Source organism: Aedes albopictus, chromosome 1, assembly GCF_035046485.1.
Source record: "Aedes albopictus strain Foshan chromosome 1, AalbF5, whole genome shotgun sequence".
Classification (NCBI taxonomy): domain Eukaryota; kingdom Metazoa; phylum Arthropoda; class Insecta; order Diptera; family Culicidae; genus Aedes; species Aedes albopictus.
In genome coordinates, this window is record NC_085136.1 from 312,028,166 (window position 1) to 312,055,963 (window position 27,798).

Consider the following 27,798-nt stretch of genomic DNA (forward strand, 5'->3'; position numbering starts at 1 on the left):
TGAGCAATGTGAGGGGACCCATACAAAGGTAATCTTGTAGGATCTTTCGACCAGTGCACCCATCTGCTCCCTTATTTTTGTAAGAAAGTAAGATGGATGTTTAACAGGTTTCATCGACCGGAGTGCCTCAATCGAACTAAGGCTATCCGAGAAGATGAAGAAATGGTCTACGGGCATGTTGGAAATCATCCCCAAAGCGAAGTTGATTGCTGCCAGCTCAGCAACATAAACCGAGCAAGGTTCCTGAAGTTTGCGGAAGGCGGCGAAATTTTCATTGAAGACACCGAAACCAGTGGATCCATTTATGCGAGACCCATCAGTGAAGAATCTCTTACAGGAATTGACATTTTGGTACTTTTCGTTAAAAATGCGAGGAATAGATACACATCGAAGTTGATCTGGTATTCCCTGAACAGCTTGTTTCATGGACAGATCGTATTTAACAGAGGAACTGTCATTGGTGAAGTGTACACGAGGAGGATTATAACCTGGGAGGCTAATTTCAGATGACATGTAGAAAAGATAGATTCTCATGAATTTTGACTGAGTGTTCAGACTGAGCATTTCTTCGAAGTTTTCAATAACAAGTGTGTTGCTCACTCCACACTTGATAAGTAACCTTAGCGAGAGATCAAATATTATTATAAATAGTGAAATCTTGATAACATTCCAGAAAACATAAGCACCATTCCGTTGAACACGAATGTCAACTCATCTGGTAAAGTGTTCTTTGTAAAACATAATAAATATAATTAGCATCATCCAATTTCCTTCTAGCCTTAGGCCTTTTCGGCGCCCCACGCTACGGCTCTGTCCTTAGCACACGTCGCTCGAAAATTCCGAGTGCTTGCAGGTCCTCCTCGAGCATGATCCATGTCTCGTGCCCGTAGAGGACCACCGGTCTTATTAGCGTTTTGTACATGGTACATTTGGTGCGGGGGTGAATCTTTTTCGACCGCAGTTTCTTCTGGAGCCCGCAGCAGGCCCGACTTCCGCTGATGATGCACCTCCGAATTTCACGGCTCACGTTGTTGTCAGCCATCAGTAAGGATCCGAGGTAGACGAATTCCTCCACCACCTCGAAAGTATCCCCGTCTATCGTAACATTACTACCCAGACGGATCCGGTCGTTTTCGGTTCTGCCTACCAGCATGTACTTTGTTTTTGTGGTATTCACCACCACTCCGACCTTTGCTGCTTCACGTTTTAGGCGGGTATACAGCTCTGCCACCGTTCCAAATGTTCTGGAAATAATGTCCATGTCGTCCGCAAAGCACACAAATTGACCGGATTTTGTGGAAATCGTTCCCCGGCTGTTGAGCCCGTCTCGTCGCATTACACCTTCCAGAGCGATGTTGAAGAGTAGGCATGAGAACCCATCACCTTGTCGTAGTCCCCGGCGAGTTTTGCACACTGTCCATCGTTGCTTTAATCAGTCTAGTCAACTTCCCAGGAAAACCGTTTTCTTCCATGATTTTCCATAGCTCTGCGCGGTCAATACTGCCGTATGCCACTTTGAAGTCGATGAACAGGTGATGCGTTGGGACCTGGTATTCACGGCATTTCTGGAGGATTTGCCGTACGGTAAAGATCTGATTCGTTGTCAACCGGCCGTCGATGAAGCCGGCTTGATAACTTCCCACGATCTCATTCGTTTTAGGTGACATACGACGGAAGATGATCTGGGATAGCACTTTGTGGGCAGCATTCAAAATAGTGATCGCCCTGAAGTTCTCACATTCCAAATGGTCGCCTTTCTTGTGAATGGGGCAGATTACCTCTTCCTTCCACTCCTCCGGTTGCTGTTCGGTTTCCCAGATTCTGACTATCAGCCGATGCAGACAGGTGGCCAACTTTTCTGGGCCCATCTTAATGGGTTCAGCTGCGATACCATCCTTACCAGCTGCTTTGTTGGTTTTGAGTTGGTGAATGACATCCTTAACCTTCCGTAACTCGCGCGGTTGACTACCTGCGTCAACACCACGCTAATGCTGAGTACAAAAAGCGAGATTTTTTCAACGTGTTGTACAAAATACAACAGCGCGATCGCTCGTGGGTTAACTTCCCTCAGCGTGGGAGTTGGTTCATTTCCGTCCTCCGCTGTACTGGCGTCGTCGTTTCCTCTGTTGCCGTGGGCTCCCGTGCCTACGTTCTCCACGCCGTTCAGGTGCTGATCGAAGTGCTGCTTCCACCTTTCGATAACCTCACGTCTGTCCGTCAAGAGGCGTCCCTGCATATTTCGGCTCGCGGCACGAAGCCGTTGCGGGATGCGTTAAGCTTCTGATAGAACTTCCGTGTTTCTTGGGAACGGCACAGCAGTTCCATTTCTTCACACTCCGCTTCTTCTAGGCGGCGCTTTTTCTCCCGAAAGAGGCGCACAGTGGGATCATTCTGAGAAAAGACGATCAAAACCTCTAAGAGCCGTTAGATGACATTTTAGCATATAGGTGTCTTAGGAAGATATGTTCAGAAAAATCTTCTCTATTTTTATGCATATTCAGTATTCACTGTATGGTAAAACTGTAGGGTGAACCCGAGCAAAAAAATATTTTTTCAAAATATTTTTTTAGAGGGTAGATGTCTTCAGCAAAGCTGTAGAACAAGTAATTTCAAGTAACTTTGCTGAAGACACCATATAGCTTGGACTTCAGTTTTAGGGAGGAAATATGAAAGTTTAAAAAACAACCTCAAAATCAGTTTTTTGAACTTTTCCATGATTATATGGTAAAATTTCAACGTGATATGTTCTACAAGTTTGTAGGTACTACTGGAATACACTATCTTGCCGAAGACACCAACTCTGTTAAATTGAAAATTGTTCCAGTAAACCAAATTTTTTTGAAAATTTTTCACTATTTTCACTTTTGAATATATTTTGAATAGGCACTTTTTGGCAGCCGTGCTATCAAAATTTCAATGCTATATCATGTCCAGAATAGACCAAAAGTGACTTAACAATCGGGTCTGATAAGGCACTTTGATTTCTGATGCTATTTTAATAGTCATTTTTCAAAGAAAATATTCACAAATTTCATACAAATCATTTAATACAAACTAAAAACTCACGAAAACTTTTCGACATTAATATTTGTTAATCAAAATAGTATTCTTGTTGAAATAGTCTACATTTCTAACACTGTGGTTGACTTTCAAAATTTCTATGATTCATTATGTCCAGAATAGACCAAAATTGACTTAACAATCGGGTCTGATAAGGCACTTTGATATCTGAAGCTTTTTTAATAGTAATTTTCAAAGAAAATATTCAAAATATTCAAATGAGACAACCTTTCGATATTATTTTTAGCTCATCCAAGTAGTAATTCTGAATAAAAAAAACAAGTTAAATAAATGTAGATTATTTCAACTGTTAGTGTCATTTATTGCCTCTTTGAGTGATTTCCTCATCTACGAAATCTTTCTCAAAAAGGCACAATACCTTTTTATCTTTTCAAAAAATCCTTATAATATAAACTTAAAACTAAAAGCTCAGCTCCTCCGGAAAAGTGTCCATAATCGAACCGTGATCTTGATGCGGATTTGTCAAGGGATGAACCAAGGTAATATGTCTACGACGTAGGCATTTTGAAAATCATGGACAGGAATCGACCTAACGGACGCAGTTCTTGAAAACTGGAAAAAATAAATTTTAAAGAGTATCAAACAGCATAACCAATTTCATCAATATCTGTTAAGAATTTTCATCATGACGTAAGATTTACAACCTAGAATATCTCTAACAGATACTGGCTATTTCAATGTGATGTAACAATGTTTCACTCGTTTTATTTTATTTTTTTTTTATTTTCAACACAAAACTTGTAGAGGAATTCATTATATTTTCGCCTTTTTAGTTTTTTAAATGAAATAAAATCTTATCATTGTTTTAGTTGATTGATTAATGTATGTATTTTAACATAAACAAATGCATTGGGAATTACAATAAAAAATTAGATAAAAAACACAGTTTTTAATTGGTATTAAAAACCCATCTAAAAATTTAAAATGCGATATTTTTTGTCGTATATTCAATGTAAAGTCAACCACAGTGTTAGAAATGTAGACTATTTCAACAAGAATACTATTTGGATTAACAAATAATTATGTCGAAAAGTTTTCGTGAGTTTTCAGTTTGTATTAAGGCCGATGCAAATATTTAATTTGTTTTATGTCACCCCCCCCCTTCAAAAATCTCAAAATATTGAAGGGGCGAAAAAAAAAACATGGCGTCTCATGACTCCATTTTCAATAGACATTTTTTTTACAAGCAACTATTTTTCAATAGTTGAAAAATATTTTTTCAATAGTTGGTAAAAATTCCAATTTTTCAATAGTTTTTTTTTCGTTTGTTCCTTATTTATTTTTGTCCCCCCCCTCGTACCTGATGAGAGGTCTCGGACATAAAAGAAAAATAATATTTGCATCGGCCTAATTGATTTGTATGAAATTTGTGAATATTTTCTTTGAAAAATTACTAGTAAAATAGCATTAGAAATCAAAGTGCCTTATCAGACCCGATTGTTAAGTCACTTTTGGTCTATTCTGGACATGATTAAGCATTGAAATTTTGATAGCACGGCTGCCAAAAAGTGCCTATTCAAAAAATATTCAATAGTGAAAATAGTGAAAAATTTTCAAAAAAATTGGTTTACTGGAGCAATTTTCAGCTTTACAGAGTTGGTGTCTTCAGCAAGATGTGTATTCCAGCAGTACCTACAAATTTGTAGAACATATCACGTTGAAATTTTGCGATATAATCATGGAAAAGTTCAAAAAACTAGTTTTGAGGTTGTTTTTTAAACTTTCATATTTTCTCCCAAAAAATGAAGTCCAAACTATATGGTGTCTTCAGCAAAGATACTTGAAATTACTTGTTCTACAACTTTGCTGAAGACATCTACCCTCTAAAAAAATATTTTGAAAAAATATTTTTTTGCTCGGGTTCACCCTACAGTTTTACCATACAGTGAATATGCATAAAAATAGAGACGATATTTCTGAACACATCTTCCAAAGACACCTATATGCTAAAATGTCATCTAACGGCTCTTAGAGGTTTTGATCGTCTTTTTTCAGAATGATCCCACTGTGAGGCGGTTCTGCTGTTTCCTCTTCTGTTTGTAACGTTCCACGTTCTGACATCAAGAATAATCCATAGTACGCCATGAAATTATAAATATTTTTGTACAAATGACTCCTCGCGGTGTAGTTTGAAGGTACTGTACAAATGGGGCCGATATGTCAATCCAGACTTGTTTGCGACAACCAAGGCGACAACTTCACCCCAGGTATCCATTTGAGGGTGGGCAAGTTGCAGTGTGAACGTAAAGAAAGAAGGCAATAAAAGGACTTAAGGTTACTTTTTTATCGATTCGACTTTCCGACCTTTTGATTTTTCGGCATTTCGACCTTCTGACCTTTTGGCCTGTGGACCCTTTTTATTTTAATCCTTCGACCATTTGACCGTCGACCTTTTGTCCTACAACTCTTTTGGACCCTTTATAACGCACCTGAGACCTTCCCAAGCCCCCGAAAACGCCCCTGTAATGCCTCTGGAACGTCCTCTGAAACTTCCTGAAACTTCCTGAAACCCCCTGAAACGCCCTCGAAACCCTCCGAAAATGCCCCTGATATCCCTCTGTAACGCTTCTGAACCCCGACTCTTACAACTCTCTTGAAAGCCCTCTGAAACCCCGCATGACCCAACTCGTTATCTAAATGAAGGTTTGAATGCATCCCAAAAATGGTCGCCAAAACAGGGGTTCGCTGACAGAATATTGGGGAGCGTGATATTGTCAATAATAAGTTATCACTTGAAATTCATGACATTTTACAGCCCCGTACGAAGGTCACCGAATGGCAGTACGTTCCCTTCCGCCGCCTATCTTATGAATGGGGCAGGTTATTCCTTCCTTGTACTCCTCTGGTAGTTATTTCGATTCCCAGATCCTGACAATCAGCCGGTGCAGGAAAATGATCAACTTCAGTTATATACCCTCCTTACTAGCTGCCTCATTGTTATTGAGCTAGTAAATGGCATCTCTAACTTGTACGGGTTTGCCTCTCAGTCTTAAGGGGAATGGAAAACACTAGTTTTTGATTATTTCCGACGTTTCAGTTCGCTTGGGACTTTTTTCAAGGGTTCAATCTTTAAGGTTTGCTAAACTTGAAAATCATACGTTCGTCTTGGTTTAGTTTTAGTCCGATCGAGTGTGGACCATTGTGATGCGGACAAACTGTTTCTTATCCAGCGGTCTGGAATTCGGGTTCTACCTTCACGATCTTCCCCCATTACTCATCCCTAACTTCATTCAGCGAGGAAGTTGGTTGGTTTCCATCATCCGCCGTGCTGACATAGCCGTTTCCTCCGCTGTCTTGATTCCGAGTGCCGGCGTTCTTTGCACCATTCAGTTATTCGTCGAAGTGTTAATTTCACCTTTCGATCATCTCATGTTGGTTCGTCTAGAGGCCGTGACACGAAGTCTTTGCGGGATGCGTTGGGTTTTTGGTAAAACTGCCGTGTTTCTTGTGAACACGGCAATTCCATTTCATAGCATTCCACTACCTCCAGGCGACGTGTTTACTCCCGAAAGAGGCGAGACTATTAGAGACGAACCAGCCAAGGGCTGAAAGTCTCTTGAATAAAGACAAATTAATCAAATCAGCGAGACTGCTGTTTCTGGCTCTATTTGTATCGGTCCACGTTCTGCCGGGTTTCATGCTGCAGCATGATCGCTCGCGCTTTATTCTTCTCATCCCAAATCGCTCTGCCGTCCTCATCGAAGCATGCATTGCGCCGACATCATTCCTCGTTTCCGATAATGATCCTGGCTGCCTCGTTGACGGCTGCCTACACTACTGTATTCCAGTATCTTCAAGCCCCATGGAGCTCGTCCTCGTCTGGAAACACCGTCTCGAGATACTGCGCGCATGCTAAGCCGATATCCGGTTCCTTTAGTCGCTCTAGGCGTGGCTACTGTGTCAGTCACCAGAGTACTGTACATTGTAGATGACAGATAGTTTTGGGAGCAGTTTGGGGGTGATAGGTTCTAACGTCGATAATGTTGGAAAAGTGCCGTCCATCAATCAGAATGTAGTAGATTTGCTATTTGGTCTGCTGTGGTGATCTCTAGGTGTTACGATAAGGTACACTGCGCTGGAAGAAGGTGCTACAAATGGCCATACATTTTATCACATAAGAAAACGCTTCATGTCATATACGTTATTGTTGCTTCGTCAAAGCATGTAATTTGCGGCCGTGTAAATTTGTTTTCGGGACCGGTAACACTGCACAAGAAGCTTGGTGCGGCGAGAAACGTTGATGTTGAAACGAGGTTTGGTCCACTTGAGAGAGTGCTGGCTTAACTTTTTTTACCGTTGGGAATTAACTTAGGAATCCTCGAAGGCAACCAGTGGCCGCCAGTAGCTGTACTGACCAACGTCTTCATCGTCGACGACGACACCGACTAAGGTGATGATGATGACTTGGGTGATGGTGATGACGATGAAGACGACGACGGAGACGACGATGATAATGATGATGGAGGCGATAAAAAAGAGAAACATTTGCAGTTTGCGCTTGTTAATTGAAAAGTTTCGCTAAAAGCATTAACCGGCTGGTGGAAATGAGAGTGGCCCAACTTGGTCTTCATCTGTCTTCCTTGGAAGCTGGATGGGAAGGGAATGGTCCAGCTACACTCGGAGGGATGAGGAAATTGACTCCTTAGCAGCAGGTCAAAAATGGCTTTCATTTAGTGTGTTTTTAAGAAATGTCCTAAATTGACAGGGGACAGCGTCGCCAAAGTAGCACGGCTTAATCTCATTAGAATCATGTTCCGGTAGATGGTACAGAATTAAAAGCTTAAAGTTATGAGGCAGGATGGGAGTAAGAAGTCAGATGAGATAGCGGCAACAAATGCTGAAGGGCAGAGGAAAAGACGATAGAGGGAAAAGCGAAACAATGAAATTTGATTATTTTTATCCTATTTTGAACAACATTATACACACGATAAAAGCTAACGATGGGCTAATTTCATTATGTGAATCATATCATAATAACAGCTAAAAGTAGAAGGGATTTATAGAAGTTGACGGTTTGCTGGTAGCTCTGAATTCTTATTGCACGAGATTGATAAGTGCTATTTTTTATTTAACTACAGACGAAAACTAAAACTATTGTAGAAATAGAACCTTGATTATATGTTTGTCATCCAGCAATCAAATTAATATCAGACACATTCTACCGTGACGTTACAACGTTTTGACGCCATTTTGGGCAGATTTTTCACTATAACTCGTAAATTTGACCATAAACCCTCAAATATTTTTGCATATTCGGATTCCTTGTAAAATTTCCTATAAGTATGATCTGTTGAACAGTTAGTTTTGATTGAGAAAGTATGTTAAAATTAGAATTAGTAGCGTGACGTTACAACGTTGTAACGTCACGCTACTAATTCCCATTTTACATATACTTACTTTTCCAATCAAAACTAACTGTTCAACAGATCATACTTATGGGAAATTTTACAAGGAATCCGAATATGCAAAAATATTTGAGGGTTTATGGTCAAATTTACGAGTTATAGTGAAAAATCTGCCCAAAATGGCGTCAAAACGTTGTAACGTCACGGTAGAATGTGTCATCATCGATCAGCCCATGATATTAAAGAGAGTATTCTATGCCTTAGTTTTGACGTCTCTATTCTAACACTGAATAGCATTCTATAGCTTGGCTTACTTGTGCTACGTTTAGATAAGTGAAGGAATGACTTCTTTGGGCTGTAAATCAAGTCTCAGCTTAAGCTTTTGTCGTCGTTTAGTTGATATATCTGTCAAGTTTAAGTTGTTATTATCAAGCGTTCCTTATAAATCGAGTCCCCTTCATTTTTTTCTTACACCAGCAAAGAAGCTTTAGAATGAATAATTACGAACATCTCCATCCTCAGCTTGCAAAGAAATCAGTAAGAATAACAACCGCTCTTTATAAAAACCAAAAGCGCACAACTCACCCACGCCAAACTTGGCACGTCGTTGATTGTTTTACACCTTCTTCGACTATGGTGCCAAGAGGAACAAAAAGCAGTGAGTTGTTCTTTCAAAGTTGCCCTCTGAAATATGTTCCTCAGCGGTTGGAAAAAAGTCCAATGGAAAGTTGCGTTTATATACCTATAAATATAGGTATATAAACGCAACTTTCCATTGGACTTTTTTCCAACCGCTGAGGAACATATTTCAGAGGGCAACTTTGAAAGAACAACTCACTGCTTTTTGTGTATCTATTGTAGACTTAAGCATGATAAGATTTACAGATTCTTCATGAATCAGGAAAGAACTTGGATTTTACACAAGAGGATGTTAGCATTTTGGAAAACCAACTTGAGAACGGTTGACCATATATACAGTTGCTATTCCACTGAAAATTTACTCAAAAATCCGCAATATCTGCTCCAGCCAGGTGTTCGAAGAAGTACTGCTTCCACCTTTCAATTCCATTACGTTGCGTTGGTTCGCCAAGATACGCCCGTCCTTATCGGTTCACATTTTGGCTCGGCATTGCGGTATTGCATTTATTGTGGCACGCCACAGCAGTCTCAATTATTCACACGGAGCTTTCGCCATCATCCCTGCAGAGATTCTCCATAGAATCTTGGAGGAACTCTCTCCAGAATCCTGGAGGAATTCTCCTCACAGCCCTGGAGGGGCTCTTCCCAATACCCTGGAGGAATTTTCTACAGAATCCTGGAAGGATTCTCCCTAGAACCCTGAAGGGATTCTTTTCAGAATGCCAGAAGAATTCTCCCCAGAATTATAAATCTGGAAGGCTATGATTTTAGCTAGACGGGTAATTCTAAGGATCCTTGAGGGATTTTCTCCAGAATCTTGGAAGGATTCTCCCCAGAGTTCTGGAAAGATTTTCTCCATAAACTTGGAGGGCTGCGATAATTCAAGACGGCTTCTTCTATGGACCATGGAGGAATTCTCCCCAGAATCCTGAAGGAATTTTCCCCAGAATCCTGAAGGGATTCTCACCAGAATCCTGAAGGGATTCTCACCAGAATCCTGAAGGGATTCTCACCAGAATCCTGAAGGGATTCTCACCAGAATCCTGAAGGGGTTCTCACCAGAATCCTGAAGGGATTCTCACCAGAATCCTGACGGGATTCTCACCAGAATCCTGACGGGATTCTCGCCAGAATCCTGACGGGATTCTCGCCAGAACCCTGACGGGATTCTCGCCAGAATCCTGACGGGATTCTCGCCAGAATCCTGACGGGATTCTCGCCAGAATCCTGACGGGATTCTCGCCAGAATCCTGACGGGATTCTCGCCAGAATCCTGAAGGGACTCTCGCCAGAATCCTGAAGGGATTCTCGCCAGAATCCTGAAGGGATTCTCGCCAGAATCCTGAAGGGATTCTCGCCAGAATCCTGAAGGGATTCTCACCAGAATCCTGAAGGGATTCTCATCTGAATCCTGAAGGGATTCTCACCAGAATCCTGAAGGGATTCTCATCTGAATCCTGAATGGATTCTCATCAGACTCCTGAAGGGATTCTCACCAGAATCCTGAAGGGATTCTCACCAGAGTCCTGAAGGGATTCTCATCTGAATCCTGAAGGGATTCTCATCAGACTCCTGAAGGGATTCTCACCAGAATCCTGAAGGGATTCTCACCAGAATCCTGAAGGGATTCTCACCAGAATCCTGAAGGGATTCTCACCAGAATCCTGAAGGGATTCTCACCAGAATCCTAAAGGGATTCTCACCAGAATCCTGAAGGGATTCTCACCAGAATCTTGAAGGGATTCTCACCAGAACCCTGAAGGGATTCTCACCAGAGTCCTGAAGGGATTATCACTAGAATCCTGAAGGGATTCTCAACAGAATCCTGAAAGGATTCTCACCAGAACCCTGAAGGGACTCTCACCAGAATCCTGAAGGGATTCTCACCAGAATCCTGAAGGGATTCTCACCAGAATCCTGAAGGGATTCTCACCAGAATCCTGAAGGGATACTCACCAGAATCCTGAAGGGATTCTCACCAGAATCCTGAAGGGATTCTCACCAGAATCCTGAAAGGATTCTCTCTAGCATTCTGCAGGCATTCTCCAAAGAATCCTAAAGGAATTTCCCCAAGCATCCTAAATGAACTCTCCCAAGCATCCTAAATGAACTCTCCCAAGAATCTTGAAGGGATATTCAACAGAATCCTGGAGAAACTCTTCGCAGAATCTAGAAGAGATTCTCTCCAGAATCCTTGTAGGGATTCTACCCGACATCCTGGAGGAACTCTCTCCATAATCCTGGAAGAATTCTCCCCAGAATCCTAGAGGGATTCTCTGTAGAACACTAGAATTCTGCAGGGATTATTCCCAGTACCTTGAAGGGATACTCCCCAGCACCCAGGAGGGATTCTACCCACAAATCTGGAATGATTCTCCCCAGTATTCTGGAGCGATTCTCCTCAAATTTCTGGAGGGCCTTTCACTAGAATCCTGAAGAGATTCTCCCCATAATTCTGGAGAAGATGCTCCCAGAATCCTGGAGTTTTCCCCATAATGGTGGAGTTCTACACAGAATTTTAAAGGGATTAACTCAAGAATTCCTGAAGAGAGTCTGCCCAGAACACTAGAGGGAATTTTTCTCATAATCCCGGAGAGGTCTGGACGATTTCTCCTCTCAATTCAAGACGGGTTCTCTTAAGCAGCCTTGAGGAAATCTCTCGAGAATTATGGCATGAATCGCCCCATAATCCTGAAGAGAAATTCTCCCCAGACTTGAGAAGGAATTCTTCTCAGATTTTCCCCATAATTCTGGACGGGCTCTCCAGGCTCTCGCCTGATTCCTGATATATTACCAATAAGAATCTTGAAAATATTATCCTAGGATCCTAGGATCTTCAGGGTAAAAATGTGGTTTGGGTTCATTCAAATGTTACGAAACGCCCTTAGCGTTACGTAATATTTGAATGAACGACGAAGAAGCATAAGTTCGCCTCAAGAAAAGATTTTGCTTCTGAAGGTTTTTGGGGTTTCTGGAGAACCTCAAGGAAGGGTTTTCAAGGGTGTTTTTGAGTGCTCCAGGGAAACTAACATAGAAGGGGCTTGAGGTTGTTTCAAGTAATGTTAGGTGCACTTCAGGTGAAATCCTGGAGATCTTCAGTGCGATTGAAATTTGTTTTAGAGGATCTAAAGTGCTTACAGAGGCAGTGTCAAGAGGTTTAAGGGGTTTTTACCAGGGAGTCCCAAGACCGTACCTAACGAGGGTGGATAAATCTACCATATTTTCTAGGATTACGACAATTGTACGTCATTGTCACCATTTGGCGTTTGTGAAATCGCGCGAGTTTCTTTTTTCTATCCCACTTTCTTAAAAAAAAACTGGAGAACTGATAAATTCAGGTAGGATAGGCCTTGGCGTCCGCCGAATGAAACCAAAAGGTGTAACGACTCCTGCTGAGGAACGCGGGACCAACTTTGGCGGAGACACACACGTGGAGATAAAAAAGAACAATTTATCACTTGAGACACTTTCGGAGAAAAATAAATGTGTTTGCATCTATTCTCAACCGTGGTGCTGTTGTTTTTTTTTTTTTCTACTTTTCTAGGTTAGGTGGTACGTTCTGATTTCATCTCGGAGCAGCGCGGAGGTGGGTGGGCCATTCGTGCAGCATTTTTCCATCGTCGTAGCGTTCCAACTTAAGCTGCCGGGCGCTGTTTTGTTTTAGTCACTTGGAAGAGGGCAAAGAGTTTTTGAAACTCTTGAAATTTTGATATTCGTTTTTCTGCGACTGATGAAGAATGACCTCAGAAGTACCTTCCTGAATACCCCCAACAATTTCAACAAAACTCCCTCAGGATATTCTTCACGAATTCCATAAAAAAACATTAGAAAGAAGTTTCTATAGAAATTTTCTCAGAAATTTTCCATTTTATTCCTTAATGAGTTTACCCAGGGTTTACCAAAATTTCATTTTCCAGGATTTTCTCTGATATTTCTCCAGAAACTTCGAGTTTCTGCAGAAGCTGCTTCAGAAATGCCAATAAATTATTAATCAGGAAATTGAACAGAAATTTCTTAAGCAATTAAAGCAGGAATTTTTCCAAAAGAATCATTAGGAATTCTCCCAGGAACTTCTTCAGTAATTCTCCCAGGAAGGAATCCCTGGAGGAATCTCGTGAAGAATTTCTGGAGGAGTTTTTGGAGGAATCCCAGGAGGAATTCTTGGAGGAATTTCTGGAGGATGTTTTGAAGGAATCCCTGGAGAAACCCCTGCAGGAATTCCTGAAGTAATCGCTGAAGAAATTTCTGGATTAATTCCTGGAGGAACCTCTGGGGGAGTTTCTGGAGGAAATCTTGGAGGAATTCCTGGAGGATTCCCTGGAGGAATTCCTAGAGGGATTCCTGGGCGATTCCTGGAGGAATTCCTGGAGGAATTCTTGGAGGTCTTTCTGAAGGAATCTTGGAGGCCTTTTCTGAAGAAACCTCTGGAGGAATTCCTGGAGAAATCTCTGGAAGAATTCCTGGATGAATCCCTTGAGGAATTTCTGGAGGAATTTCTGAAGGAATCCCTGGAGAAATCCTTGCAGGAACTCCTGGACCAATCCCTGAAGGAATTTCTGGAGGAATCCCTGGAGGAATCCCTGGAAGAATTCCTGGATGAATCCCTTGAAGAATTTCTGGAGGAATTTCTGAAGGAATCCCTGGGGAAATCCTTGCAGGAACTCCTGGACCAATCCTTGAAGGAATTTCTGGAGGAATCCCTGGGGGAATCCCTGGAGGAATCCCTGGAGGAATCCCTGGAGGAATCCCTGGAGGAATCCCTGGAGGAATCCCTGGAGGAATCTCTGGAGGAATCCCTGAAGGAATCCCTGGAGAAATCCCTGGATGAATCCCTGGAGAAATCCCTGGATGAATCCCTGGAGGAATCCCTGCAGGAATCGCTGGAGGAATCCCCGGGAGGAATCGCTGGAGGAATCCCTGGAGGAATCCCTGGAGGAATCCTTAGAGGAATCCCTGGAGGAATCCCTGGAGGAATCCTTAGAGGAATCCCTGGAGGAATCCCTGGAGGAATCCTTAGAGGAATCCCTGGAGGAATCCCTGGAGGAATCCCTGGAGGAATCCCTGGAGGAATCCCTGGAGGAATGCCTGGAGGAATCCCTGGAGGAATGCCTGGAGGAATCCCTGGAGGAATGCCTGGAGGAATCCCTGGAGGAATGCCTGGAGGAATCCCTGGAGGAATGCCTGGAGGAATCCCTGGAGGAATCCCTGGAGGAATCCCTGGAGGAATCCCTGGAGGAATCCCTGGAGAAATCCCTGGAGGAATACCTGGAGGAATCCATGGAGGAATACCTGGAGGAATCCCTGGAGGAATCCCTGGAGGAATCCCTGGAGGAATCCCTGGAGGAATCCCTGCAGGAATCGCTGGAGGAATCCCCGGGAGGAATCGCTGGAGGAATCCCTGGAGGAATCCCTGGAGGAATCCCTGGAGGAATCCCTGGAGGAATCCCTGGAGAAATCCCTGGAGGAATACCTGGAGGAATCCATGGAGGAATACCTGGAGGAATCCCTGGAGGAATCCCTGGAGGAATCCCTGGAGGAATCCCTGGAGGAATCCCTGGAGGAATCCCTGGAGGGATCCCTGGAGGAACTCCTAAAGGAATTCCTGGTGTAACTTCTGGAGGAATTCCTGAAGAAATCCCTGGTGGAATACCTAGTGGAACTCCTGGTGGAATTCCTAAAGGAATTCCTGGTGGAACTTTTGGAGGAATTCCTGAAGAAATCCCTGGTGGAATACCTGGTGGAATTCCTGGAGGAATCCCTTGAGGAAATCTTAGAGGAATTCCTAAAGGAATCCCTGGAGGAATTTCTGAAGCAATCCCCGGAGGAATTCCTGGAGAAAGTCCCGGAGGAATTCCCGGAGGATCTCCTGGAAGAATCTCTTTTCTGATTGCTGTGGGAATTCCTGGAGGAAACTCGATAGGAGTTCCAGGAGAAATCCCTGTTGGATTTCATCGAAGAATTTTCAATTCAACCTACAACGGTCTGTTGGCGCAACTGAGAAAGCAACAATGAGAAATGACGTCAACCATGAGAGGAGATGACGACTAATGAGAGAAACGTAACGTAGACTAGAGGGGGTAGTGGGATATATATAGAGAAAATTTACCAAAAAAATAGTATTAATCGTCTGACGTAATTGTGAAGTAAATCAGCTGAATGTAAGTGTTGTTTGTTGAATGGTCTGTTTGTATGTGAATAATGTTTGTAACAAATAAATGTTTTTTAGGCGTCTGATGATGGTCGAAGAGTAGTAGACCGAAACGCGTTACGCAAATGGACTTACCCACCGATGAACCAAATTCATCGCGGTCCGAGAATTTTGACACTAGAGCGGGGTCTATTCCAATCAGAATCGTTCAATTCTGATTGGAACGGCCCCGCTCTAGTGTCAAAATTCTCGGACCGCGATGAATTCGGTTCATCGGTGGATAAGTCCATATTGCTGTTTGTTGATCATTTCACCGAAAATAGCCAATCTAACTAAGCATATAAAGTATCGCGGTGATCAAACCAAGTCAGATTTCATCGAAGAATCCCTAGTTTCCATTTGCCAAGCTGCGTTTTGTGGTTGCACCGAAAGGGCTACCACTGGAAATCATTGCATTTGGTAAAATGGTCGGCTGGGGGTGGTGGTCCAAGGGCACCGGTGGACGATTCATTTCAAGCTTACTGTGCCAGCAACTCCGCAGGAAAGAAGAAAAAGAAGAAAAAACATTGTAGCGGGAAAAGGCTAAGAGCCTTAACGTGCCGCGTCGAGCAACGGAATAGTAGTTGATAAAAGATTCAAGAGCTGGAACTGGTAGCGTTGCTTTACTCTTTTTACTTCTTTTTTTTGTCACCGCCTACTACGACGACGACGATTGCTACTACTAGGCACTTGGCTATGTGCTCCAGAACCAGAACCGCAGTCAGTGAGTGAGGGAGGACCTCCGGAGGAATCCCCGGTGGATGGCTACGCGCGCGCGGTATGTAATGCCATAATAATGGCTACATTTTTCACAGTGGAGATTTTTAAAAGTTTTCGCTCTATACTTTACAGCTTTCAAGATTGCTTTCCAACACGCTTTGCGGGTGAGCTTTGTTTCGCAGCCCGTGCCTGGCAGAGAATTGAGGTTAGTCACATTCAGTATGTCGTGTGTGTGTAAACCAAAGCGATTTGGGGATACGTGTTACTTAGAAGGATCACGTGCTGCTATGGGCGACATCTAGGTGTTTTTTTCGTGAAGAATCACCAGTAGTGTCTATTAATTCGGGAAAATACTTGCTTACGAAATAAAAGACAGCATTCAGATAAAAAATCTTGTCCTATTGTGCACAACCTGGATTGAATATGTTAATGAATACGCAGTTAGAATATCTTAAATGTCTTCATTTCAACATCATTAAGGCTTTGAGGTCATTAGCTTTTTCCCAGCAACTCCTCGTACTCCTAAGCACACAACGCTCGAACACTGTCCTCCTTGAGCATAGTCCAAGTCTCGTGTCCGTGGCGAACCACTGGTCTTATATGCGTCTTGTACATAGTATATTTGATGCTTGGGTGAATCCCTGTCGTTCGCGGTTGCTCAAGTCAACATATAGTTTGTATTTGACGCCTAAACCATCGACCTTTGCTGTTTCACGTTTCAGGCGAGTGCGGGTATACAGTTCTGCATCTCACGCAACAGAGACAAATTGGTCGGATTTCGTGAAAACCGTGCCCCGGTTGTTGAGCTCGGCTCGTAGTGTTGCGCCTTCCAGGGCGATATTAAACAGAAGGCATGGGAGTTTACTTTATCGTAGTCTCCTGCGAGATTCCAACAATCTAAACAGATCGCTTGAAACCTTTATGCAATTTTTTACAACGTCAATCGTCGCTTTGATTAGTACAGTGAGCTTACCGGAGAAGACGTTATCGTCCATGATTTTCCATAGCTCTGTGCGGTCGATACTGTCGTACGCCGCCTTGAAGTCGATGAACAGGTGATGCGTTGGGACCTGGTATTCACGGCATTTCTGGAGGATTTGCCACACGGTGAAGATCTGGTCCGTTGTCGAGCGGCCATCGACAAAGCCGGCTTGATAACTTCCCTCGAACTCATTCGTTTTAGGTGATAGACGACGGAAGATAATCTGGGATAGCACTTTGTAGGCAGCATTCAAAATAGTGATCGCTCTGAAGTTCTCACATTCCAAATGGTCGCATTTCTTGTGAATGGGGCAGGTTACCCCTTCCTTCCACTCCTCCGGTAGCTGTTCGTTTTCCCAGATCCTGACTCTCAGCCGGTGCAGACAGGTGGCCAACTTTTCTGGGCCCATCTTGATGAGTTCAGCTGCGATACCATCCTTACCAGCTGCACGCTATGTCTGAACTAGCAGATTATATAAATGGAATGTACATCGAGTTTCTTTCCATAGAATGTCAGAATCCATTCTATATTACCATATGCAGAAACATTTAAAATATTTCATCGGGGAAATTATGATTTTTTCATCTTTTTAGGTGTTTTTCATACAAATTTCCATGGAATTTTCATTTTCGGCCAATATCTCTCCCATACAAAATGTATGGAAAAATTTTCACCGATAGAATATTTTGAAACCTTCTGCAAATGTAAATATAGCTTGAACACTGATGTTTGGAGGAAAGAAACCCGATGTACATTCAATTTTTACAATCTGCTGGTTCAGACATAGCGTGAGCTGCTTTGTTGGTTTTGAGCTGATGAATGGCATCCTTAACTTCCCTCAACGTGGGAGTTGGTTCATTTCCTTCCTCCGCTGCACTGGCATCATCGTTTCCTCCGTTGCTGTGGTCGTGCCTACGTTCTCCACGCCATTCAGGTGCTGATCGAAGTGCTGCTTCCACCTTTCGATCACTTCACGTTCGTCCGTCAAGAGGCCTTCATCCATATACCTGCAAATTTCGGCTCGCGGCACGAAGCGTTGAGCTTCTGGTAGAACTTCGGTCGGAGTCGATGTTGGCGCCACGATAGGTCCTGACGTCGATAATGTCGGAGAAGTGCCGTCCGTCAATCAGAACGTGGTCGATTTGAGATTCTGTCTGCTGTGGTGATCTCCAGGTGTAACGATAAGGGAGGCTGTGTTGGAAAAAGGTGCTACGAATGGCCATATTTTTGGAGGTGGCGAAATCAATGAGTCGTAGGCCGTTTTCGTTCGTCTGCTGGTGGGCGCTGAACTTACCAATCGTCGGTCCGAATTCCTTCGCCTGGCCTACCTCAGCGTTCAAATCTCCTATGATGATCTTGACGTCGTGGCTTAGGCAGCGATCGTACTCGCGTTCGAGCTGCGCTTAAAATGCGTCCTTGTCATCATCAGTACTTCCGGAGTGTGGGCTGTGCACGTTTATTATGCTGAAGTTGAAGAATCGGCCCTTGATCCTTAACCTGCACATTCTTTCGTCGATCGGCCACCAACCGATCACGCGCCTTTGTATATCACCCATCACGGTGAAAGCTGTTCCCAGCTCGCGTGTGTTGCCGCAGCTCTGGTATGTAGATGGTATGATTACCATGGATCCTGTCCAACACACCTCCTGCAGCGCTACGATGCCGAACCCGCGGTCCTTTAGTAGATCGGCGAGTATGCGGGTGCTCCCAATGAAGTTGAGAGATCGGCAGTTCCACGTACCGAGTTTCCAATCGCAAGTCGTTTTTGATCGCTGCCGTGGTCGTTGCCGTTGGTCTCGGTTCGTTTTATTCTGTTGCTGATTTTCCGTTACAATGGTTTTTTACGGCTAACTCGTAGGGCCTGACACCAACCCCCTACTTTCCGGAGGACCATAGTGCGCAGTTGAGCTTAGAGTCCTTCCCTAGCACTCGGACGTAGATCAGCTGCCCCTAACATGGGGATCAGACGCTGTTGTGAGCCGCTCCTCCTGGAGAACAGACGCTTCCCTGTCAGCCTACGACCCACCGGGGTTGGTTACCCGATCTTCCCTAAGGTTGCTCATAGTTTCCGGCCGGTACCGTGGTATCTACTATAGAACTACATTGAACTGTCAAAAACCCTTAATGCTTCAATGCATTCATAATGTAGGTTTAATGCTTCATGACTTGACAGTTATCTTGCATTAGCTATTCCTTAATACGGTTGAATTAGAGTTATGATATAATGCGTGGTTACTTGGGGTCTTATCAATATTTATTAATAACATATTACATTTGATTTGCTATAGCAATTATGATTTTTTACAGGTTTTAGTTTTCACCTGCGTGTTAGAAACACATTTATTAAACTTACCCTAACTCTAACTTAACTTAATCATATAAAGAGCTTATCGTAGCAATAGAAGACATTAGTGCTATACTAAGAAAGCAACATCAGAATCATTTTCAAAATTTTATTCTGAATCCTCTGAAGTTGCGTCGTTTAGGTATTGCAACAGCTCGACCAAATTGGGACAGCGTACAATATGGCCGGACTGATACTTAGCTTCGCCCGATCAATTTTTTGGAGTTCCCCTCATAGTGACAACATGTCTACTCGAGGGTTTCAAACAAAGAGCTCTTGGCTTATGTGTAAATATTATAAGTTGAGTTTTGGAAGCACGGCGACACGAAAAACTCTGCCCCTTGGCTGAGATACCCGTGTCATCTGCAAATAACGATTTCTGACATCCTTGAGGCAGGTAAATCGGTTATCGATGCACTGATTGTAGGATAGTTTTCACGTTTCGTTCTTTTGTTGTTGTAGTTTTGTTGAAGTGTTGATACTCCAAGTCGGACTGCTTGTGATACTCAGTCCTCCATTTTTGTCCTGATGCGTGTAGGTAATTGTGGTTGGGACGGACTTGGCCTATGATGAGACCAGTCATCTACGCGCCTTCAGTATCGGTAGGAAGTCGCGTTTCCGGTTATTATTTGAGTCGGTCAGCCGATAGCGTTTTGAGTACTTTTCTAACGTGGAATATTTTGCTAGCTCGTTCGGTAGATTGATTCAAAACTGAACTCGCTCTGAACTTTGAGTTTGCCGCGCAACTTAGAACGACAGGTGGTCCTCTTCGAAGGTGGCGCTTAAGCCACTTGTTTCCCCTTCAACCCGAAGCCCTAGTAAAAATTTCCTGAGCCGCCTCGTGCCGGCTACAGGCTGTGAAGGACCACCACAACGGGGGCGATAGTCTACCAGCAGCTGCCAGCACGTGTGGCAATGGCGGTTGGGGCATCGCGATCAGAATGCGCCCGAAGAGAAGGTTAGGAAGAACTTGGCGAATAATACTCAAGATGCTAGATTGAGGAGTGCGAGATGGATGCGACTGCTGCCATAAAGCAAAATAGGTGGCGAAAATCGTTTCCGAATTCAGCGGAGAGGAAGTCCACTGTTGTGCTCGCCTTTGTACACATCGACGTTTGCGGCCCTGTGGAAAACATGTCGGTGTCATTCCCGTAACGTGGGTAGATCACCTTAGAATGGTGCGTTACGGCGTAAGATCTACCGTAACAAATTTTAATCTTGTTATTTTCCAGTCTGGTTAATTTAAATGCTACATGAACATTTCCTTTCCCTATCTCAAGTAACGGTAAAGATGGGCTTCTTCTTCTTCTTTATGGCTCTACGTCCCCACTGGGACTTGGCCTGCCCCGCTTCAACTTAGTGTTGTTAGAGCATTGCACAGTTATTAATTGAAGGGCTTCCTTTGCCTGCCATTGCATGAATTTGTGTATTGTGAGGCAAGTACAATGATACACTATGCCCAGGGAGTCGAGAAAATTGTACCGACAGGAACGGGAATCGAACCCGCCGTCTCCGGATTGGCGATCCATAGCGTTTACTTTATAAGAGAAAAATTTAGATAATCTGTCTTTTATGGTCCGTCCCGAAAGGGATATATACGTGCATGACCTCACAATTGAATATTCTACGCGGAACTCCATCGTCGATGTTGTTGATTGTATACTAAGTATTAAAATGTTGGAGTTTTCAACGAAAATGATAAACTATTAGACTCAAGCCATATTTCTTTTGATGTCCGTACAGTTTGCACTGCTCATATTTATTACGGAATACTAACTACGCATTATTGTTTGCTCATCTATACTTATGCTCGTGCTCTACCAACAATACAAGGTAAGGAAATACTTCAATATGCAAAGAACTAGTCAGCTTTTTGCACGCATGTGTCTTCTTTACCAAAGGCTAAGCCAACTTTGGTCTAAACTAAACTAAGAAGCCAAACGCCTATCACTGAATGTAATAAATATTTTTCGAAAGGTAACGATAAATAATGTGAACAGTTTTGGAAGCAAAACCTCGAATTCATAGTCAGAAAGTAAAAAAAAAACAACATCCGCGGAGTCTCTTGCAGATATCGAACGACGACACCGACTCGGTCGGTCGACGTCGGGTCACGAAGGAACCCACTGCTCTAAGCGACATTCAATTGTCTTTCGCGTGCTCTGGGACCTGAAACTGAAGTGGATGTACCTAGGTATGTAGGTACCCAGCAGAAGTAAAAACGGAGATAGTTGCACATTTGGCCCAAACCGGCAGGCAAGCTTTGCCAAGATTTGAAACGCTTTTACACCGTCACCAAGTTGGCTGTCGTCGTCCTTTGCCTACACCTTTATAAGTTACAGTCAGTAGTAGTGCTGGGAACAGTTGTGCCGCTGCTACTCGTTGGACTACGAGCTGGTCGTGGGTGCATGGGCTGGTCCAGGCCACGGCGGCGACGCAGTCAGTGGGCGAACGAAATTTATGTTTGTTGTTGGGAAATTCAACTCGTAAATCATGCAAAAGCGTACACAGCAGCAGCGGCACAAAACCCCGGCTGCGACAGGAAGCTGCAGCTGCACAGTTTCCGGATTCCGCCGTCGTCGCCACTGCTACTGCTGCTGCTGGTTGCTATAGGACTACTTTAGGTACTACAACCAGCTTAGCTGGATGCTGAACTTCGGCTGGCAAACAATAGTTTGGTTGTGTGCGGTTTGAGCCCACACTTTGTCGTTGGCATTGTTGCCGTCGTCGGTAGCGGCGTCTCGGATTGGATCGCACAGTTGTGTTTGCTCTGGGCGGTTTTGCTTGAGATGAATTCCAAATTATACTGTAACTTGTGTAATTAAATGGTAGTTTACTGTGTTTGGGTGAGAGTGGTACTGGGGAATGGTGGCAAATTTTGTGGTTGAAAGTAATTATCTGATTGCAGGGCAGAAACATCCGACGACAAGGCTGATTCGTTAGAAGGAAATTATATTCTGGCTTCTCTGTCTTTTCTGTCTTCACTGTCTTCTCTGTCTTCTCTGCGTTCTCTGCCTTTTCTGCCTTCCCTGTCCTCTCTGTCCTCTCTGTCTTCTCTGCCTACTCTGTCTTCTCTGCCTACTCTGTTTTGTCTGTTTCTCTATTTTCTCTGTTTTCTCTGTCTTCTCTGTCATATTTTTTCTCAGCCTTCTCTCTTCCTTGTCTTATCTGTCTTCTTCGTCTCCTTTGTTTTCTTTATCTTCTCTCTATTCTCTTTCTGCTCTGTCTTCTCAGTTTTCCCTGCCTTTTCTTCTTATCTGTCTTATATGACTTATCTGTCTTTTCTGTTTTCTCTCTCTTCTCTGGCTTCTCTGTTTTCTCTGTATTCTCTGTCTTGCTTGTCTTCGTATTTTCTCTGTCTTCTTAGCTTTCTCTACCTTTTACGTCCTCAATGCCGTCTCTTATCTCTTTTTCTTCTCTGTCTTTCCTGTCTTCTCCGTCCTCTCTGTCCTCTCTGTCCTCCTTGTCCTCTCTATCCTCTCTGTCTTCTCTGCCTACTCTGTTTTCTCTGTTTCTCAATCATTTCTGTCTTCTCTGTCTTCTCTGTAAGCTTTGTTTTCTCTGCTTTCTCTCTTCCCTGTCTTATCTGTTTTCTCTGGCTTATTTGTCTCCTTTGTTAACTCTGTTTTTTTCTCTCCTCTCTCTTCTCGTTCTTCTCTGTTTTCGCTACCTTCTCTTCTTATCTGTCTTCTCTAACTTATCTGTTTTCTTTGTTTTCTCTCTTCTCTGTCTTGTTTGTCTTCGTATTTGCTCTGTCTTCTTAGTTTTCTCTACGTTTTAAGTACTCAATGTCGTCTCTAGCTTCTTTTTCTTCTCTGTCTTCTCTATCTTCTCTGTCTTCTCTGTCTTCTCTGTCTTCTCTGTCTTCTCTGTCTTCTCTGTCTTCTCTGTCTTCTCTGTCTTCTCTGTCTTCTCTGTCTTCTCTGTCTTCTCTGTCTTCTCTGTCTTCTCTGTCTTCTCTGTCTTCTCTGTCTTCTCTGTCTTCTCTGTCTTCTCTGTCTACTCTGTCTTCTCTGTCTTCTCTGTCTTCTCTGTCTTCTCTGTCTTCTCTATCTTCTCTATCTTCTCTGTCTTCTCTATCTTCTCCGTCTTCTCTGTCTTCTCTGTCTTCTCTGTCTTCTCTGTCTTCTCTGTCTTCTCTGTCTTCTCTGTCTTCTCTGTCTTCTCTGTCTTCTCTGTCTTCTCTGTCTTCTCTGTCTTCTCTATCTTCTCTGTTTTCTCTGTCTTCTCTGTCTTCTCTGTCTTCTCTGTCTTCTCTATCTTCTCTATCTTCTCTGTCTTCTCTATCTTCTCTATCTTCTCCGTCTTCTCTGTCTTCTCTGTTTTCTTTGTCTTCTCTGTCTTCTCTGTCTTCTCTGTCTTCTCTGTCTTCTCTGTCTTCTCTATCTTCTCTGTTTTCTCTGTCTTCTCTGTCTTCTCTGTCTTCTCTGTCTTCTCTGTCTTCTCTGTCTTCTCTGTCTTCTCTGTCTTCTCTGTCTTCTCTGTCTTCTCTGTCTTCTCTGTCTTCTCTGTCTTCTCTGTCTTCTCTGTCTTCTCTGTCTTCTCTGTCTTCTCTGTCTTCTCTGTCTTCTCTGTCTTCTCTGTCTTCTCTGTCTTCTCTGTCTTCTCTGTCTTCTCTGTCTTCTCTGTCTTCTCTGTCTTCTCTGTCTTCTCCGCCTTCTCTGTCTTCTCTGTCTTCTCTGTCTTCTCTGTCTTCTCTGTCTTCTCTGTCTTCTCTGTCTTCTCTGTCTTCTCTGTCTTCCCTGTCTTCTCTGTCTTCTCTGTCTTCTCTGTCTTCTCTGTCTTCTCTGTCTTCTCTATCTTCTCTGTCTTCTCTGTCTTCTCTGTCTTCTCTGTCTTCTCTGTTTTCCCTGTCTTCCCTGTCTTCCCTGTCTTCTCTGTCTTCTCTGTCTTCTCTGTCTTCTCTGTCTTCTCTGTCTTCTCTGTCTTCTCTATCTTCTCTATCTTCTCTGTCTTCTCTATCTTCTCTGTCTTCTCTGTCTTCTCTGTCTTCTCTGTCTTCTCTGTCTTCTCTGTCTTCTCTATCTTCTCTGTTTTCTCTGTCTTCTCTGTCTTCTCTGTCTTCTCTGTCTTCTCTATCTTCTCTATCTTCTCTGTCTTCTCTATCTTCTCTATCTTCTCCGTCTTCTCTGTCTTCTCTGTCTTCTCTGTCTTCTCTGTCTTCTCTGTCTTCTCTGTCTTCTCTGTCTTCTCCGTCTTCTCTGTCTTCTCTGTCTTCTCTGTTTTCTCTGTCTTCTCTGTCTTCTCTGTCTTCTCTGTCTTCTCTGTCTTCTCTGTCTTCTCTGTCTTCTCTGTCTTCTCCGTCTTCTCTGTCTTCTCTATCTTCTCTGTCTTCTCTGTCTTCTCTGTCTTCTCTGTCTTCTCTGTTTTCCCTGTCTTCCCTGTCTTCCCTGTCTTCTCTGTCTTCTCTGTCTTCTCTGTCTTCTCTGTCTTCTCTGTCTTCTCTATCTTCTCTATCTTCTCTGTCTTCTCTATCTTCTCCGTCTTCTCTGTCTTCTCTGTCTTCTCTGTTTTCTCTGTCTTCTCTGTCTTCTCTGTCTTCTCTGTCTTCTCTGTCTTCTCTGTCTTCTCTGTCTTCTCTGTCTTCTCTGTCTTCTCTGTCTTCTCTGTCTTCTCTGTCTTCTCTGTCTTCTCTGTCTTCTCTGTCTTCTCTGTCTTCTCTGTCTTCTCTGTCTTCTCTGTCTTCTCTGTCTTCTCTGTCTTCTCTGTCTTCTCTGTCTTCTCTGTCTTCTCTGTCTTCTCTGTCTTCTCTGTCTTCTCTGTCTTCTCTGTCTTCTCTGTCTTCTCTGTCTTCTCCGTCTTCTCTGTCTTCTCTGTCTTCTCTGTCTTCTCTGTCTTCTCTGTCTTCTCTGTCTTCTCTGTCTTCTCTGTCTTCTCTGTCTTCTCTGTCTTCTCTGTCTTCTCTGTCTTCTCTGTCTTCTCTGTCTTTTCTGTCTTCTCTGTCTTCTCTGTCTTTTCTGTCTTCTCTGTCTTCTCTGTCTTCTCTGTCTTCTCTGTCTTCTCTGTCTTCTCTGTCTTCTCTGTCTTCTCTGTCTTCTCTGTCTTCTCTGTCTTCTCTGTTTTCTCTGTCGTCTCTGTCTTCTCTGTCTTCTCTGTTTACTCTGTCTAATCTGTCTTCTCTTTTTTCTATCTTTTCAGACTTCTCTGTCCTCTCTGTGTTCTCTGGTTTCTCTGTCTTCTTTATCTTCTCTGTCTTCTCTACCTTCTTTGTTTTCTCTGCATTCTCTGTCTTCTCTGTCTTCTCTGTCTTCTCTGTCTTCTTGGTCTTCTCTGTCTTTTCTGTCCTCTTTGTGTTCTCCGACTTCTCTGTCTTCTTTATCATCTCTGTCTTCTTTGTATTCTCTGTCTTCGCTGTCTTCTCCATCTTCTCTGTCCTCTCTGTCTTGTATGTCCTTTGTCTTCTTTTTTTATTTGTTTCTCGGTTTTCTCTGTGTTGAACTTCTCTAACTTATTTGTCTTCTTTGTCTTCTCTGTCTTATCTTACTTATCTGTCTTCTCAGTTTTCTCTGTCTTATCTGTCTTCTCCATTTTCTTTGTATCCTCTGTCCTCAGTGTTGAATTTCTCCAATTTCTTTGTCTTCTCTGTCTTATATTTTTATATGTTTTCTCGGTTTTCTCTGTGTTGAACTTCTCTAACTTATTTGTCTTCTTTGTCTTCTCTGTCTTATTTTTCTTATCTGTCTTCTCAGCTTTCTCTGTCTTATCTGTCTTCTCTATCTTCTTTGTATCCTCTATCTTCTCTGTCTTCTTGGTCTTCTCTGCTTTATCAGTCTTTACATGTTTTCTCTGTATTCTGATGTCTTCTCTGATTTTTCTCTCTGCTCTGTCTGCTTTGTCTGCTCTATCTGATCTGTCTTCTCTGTCTTATCAGTCTTCTCTGTCTTCTCTGCTTTCTCTATCTGTATTTGTTTTCTCTGTCTTCTCTGTCCTCTCTGTTTTTTCTTCTGTCTTCGCTATCTTTTCTAAGACAGAAAAGACCTCTGTCCTCTCTTTATCTCTGTTTTTTTCCGTCTGCTCTGTCTGCTTTGTTTTCTCTTTTTTCTTTCTCTTTCCTGTCTTCTCTTTCTGCTTTGTCTTCTCCGTCTTCTCTGATTTCACTGCCTTCACTTTTCTCTCTCTTCTCTGTGTTCTTTGTGTTCTCTGTCTTGTCTGTCTTCATTATCTTCTCAGTTTTTTTTTCTGATTTCTCTATCGTTTTGTTTTCTCGGTCTTCTCGATGTTCTCTGTCTCTCCGGCCTCCTTTGTTTTCTCGGTATATTCTGTCTCCTCAGCTTTCTGTGCCTTCTTGGTCCTCAATGTCTTCCATTACTTCTTTTTTCTTCTCTGTCTTCTCCGTCGTTTCGCTCGCCTCTGTTTTCTCAGTCTCCGTGTTGTCTTGTGTCTTCTTGAACTTCTCTGTCTCCTGAACTTTTCTGTTTCTTAGTCTTCTCTGTCTTCTTGGTCTTCTCTGTATTGTCTGTCTTTTTAGTGTTTTCAGTTTACTATATCTTTTCTAACTTCTCTGTTTTCTCAGTATGCTCGAATGTCTTTGTTTGCTTGACCCTTCTACCCGTTCTCCTCTGTCTTCTCTAAATATTCAGTCTTCTACGTTTTTTTGTTTTTTTTTGCTCGATCTGTTCAGTCTTCTTGGTCTTCTCAGTACCCTCGGTCTTTTCTGTGTTCTCTGTTTTCTCTACTTTAACTGCCTTCTCTTTCTTCAACTCTGGATCTCGTGATGTCTCGTTTTTCTCTGTTAATTTTTTGTCTTCTCTGTTCACTCTTTGTTTGCTGCTCTGTTTCTTTGCAGTGACAGAACCTTGATCATGAACTTAAATATTTTTATAGTGTGATTCTGTAGCACTTCTAAGATCAAAAGTCTCCGCTTTTAAAGCTTGCTTGTTCGAGTCCGAAATCACATGCAGTTTATATCCCGAAGTTCATCCCATCGTCTCCCATCCACAGCAGAGTCGTCGATCCGAAAAACCCGCACGACACTCTAAATCACATCTGCATGAACGACATTTTAGCCTGGCTCTGGAATGAAAAGCGGCAGCAATAAATACTTCTCTGTCTTCTCTGTCTTCTCTGTCTGCTCTGTCTTCTCTGTCTCTCTGTCTTCTCTGTCTTCTCTGTCTTCTCTGTCTTCTCTGTCTTCTCTGTCTTCTCTGTCTTCTCTGTCTTCTCTGTCTTTTCTGTCCTCTCTGTCCACTCTGTGTTCTCAGGCTTCTCTGTCTTCTCGTTTTTTTCTGTCTTCTCGGTTTTTTTTCTGTCTCGCTGTCTTCTCAGTTTTCTCTACCTTATTGGTCCTAAATGTATTTCCTTACTTCTTTTTCTTCTCTGTCATCTCTGTCTTCTCTGTCTTCTTTGTCTTTTCTGTCTATTCTGTCTTTTCTGTCTTTTATGCATTTTCTGTCTTTTCTGTGCTCTCTGTCTTCTCTGGCTCCTCTGTCTTCTTTGTCTTCTCTGTCTTCTTTGTCTTCTTTGTCCTGGATGTCTTCTCTGTCTTCTTTGTCGTCTCTGT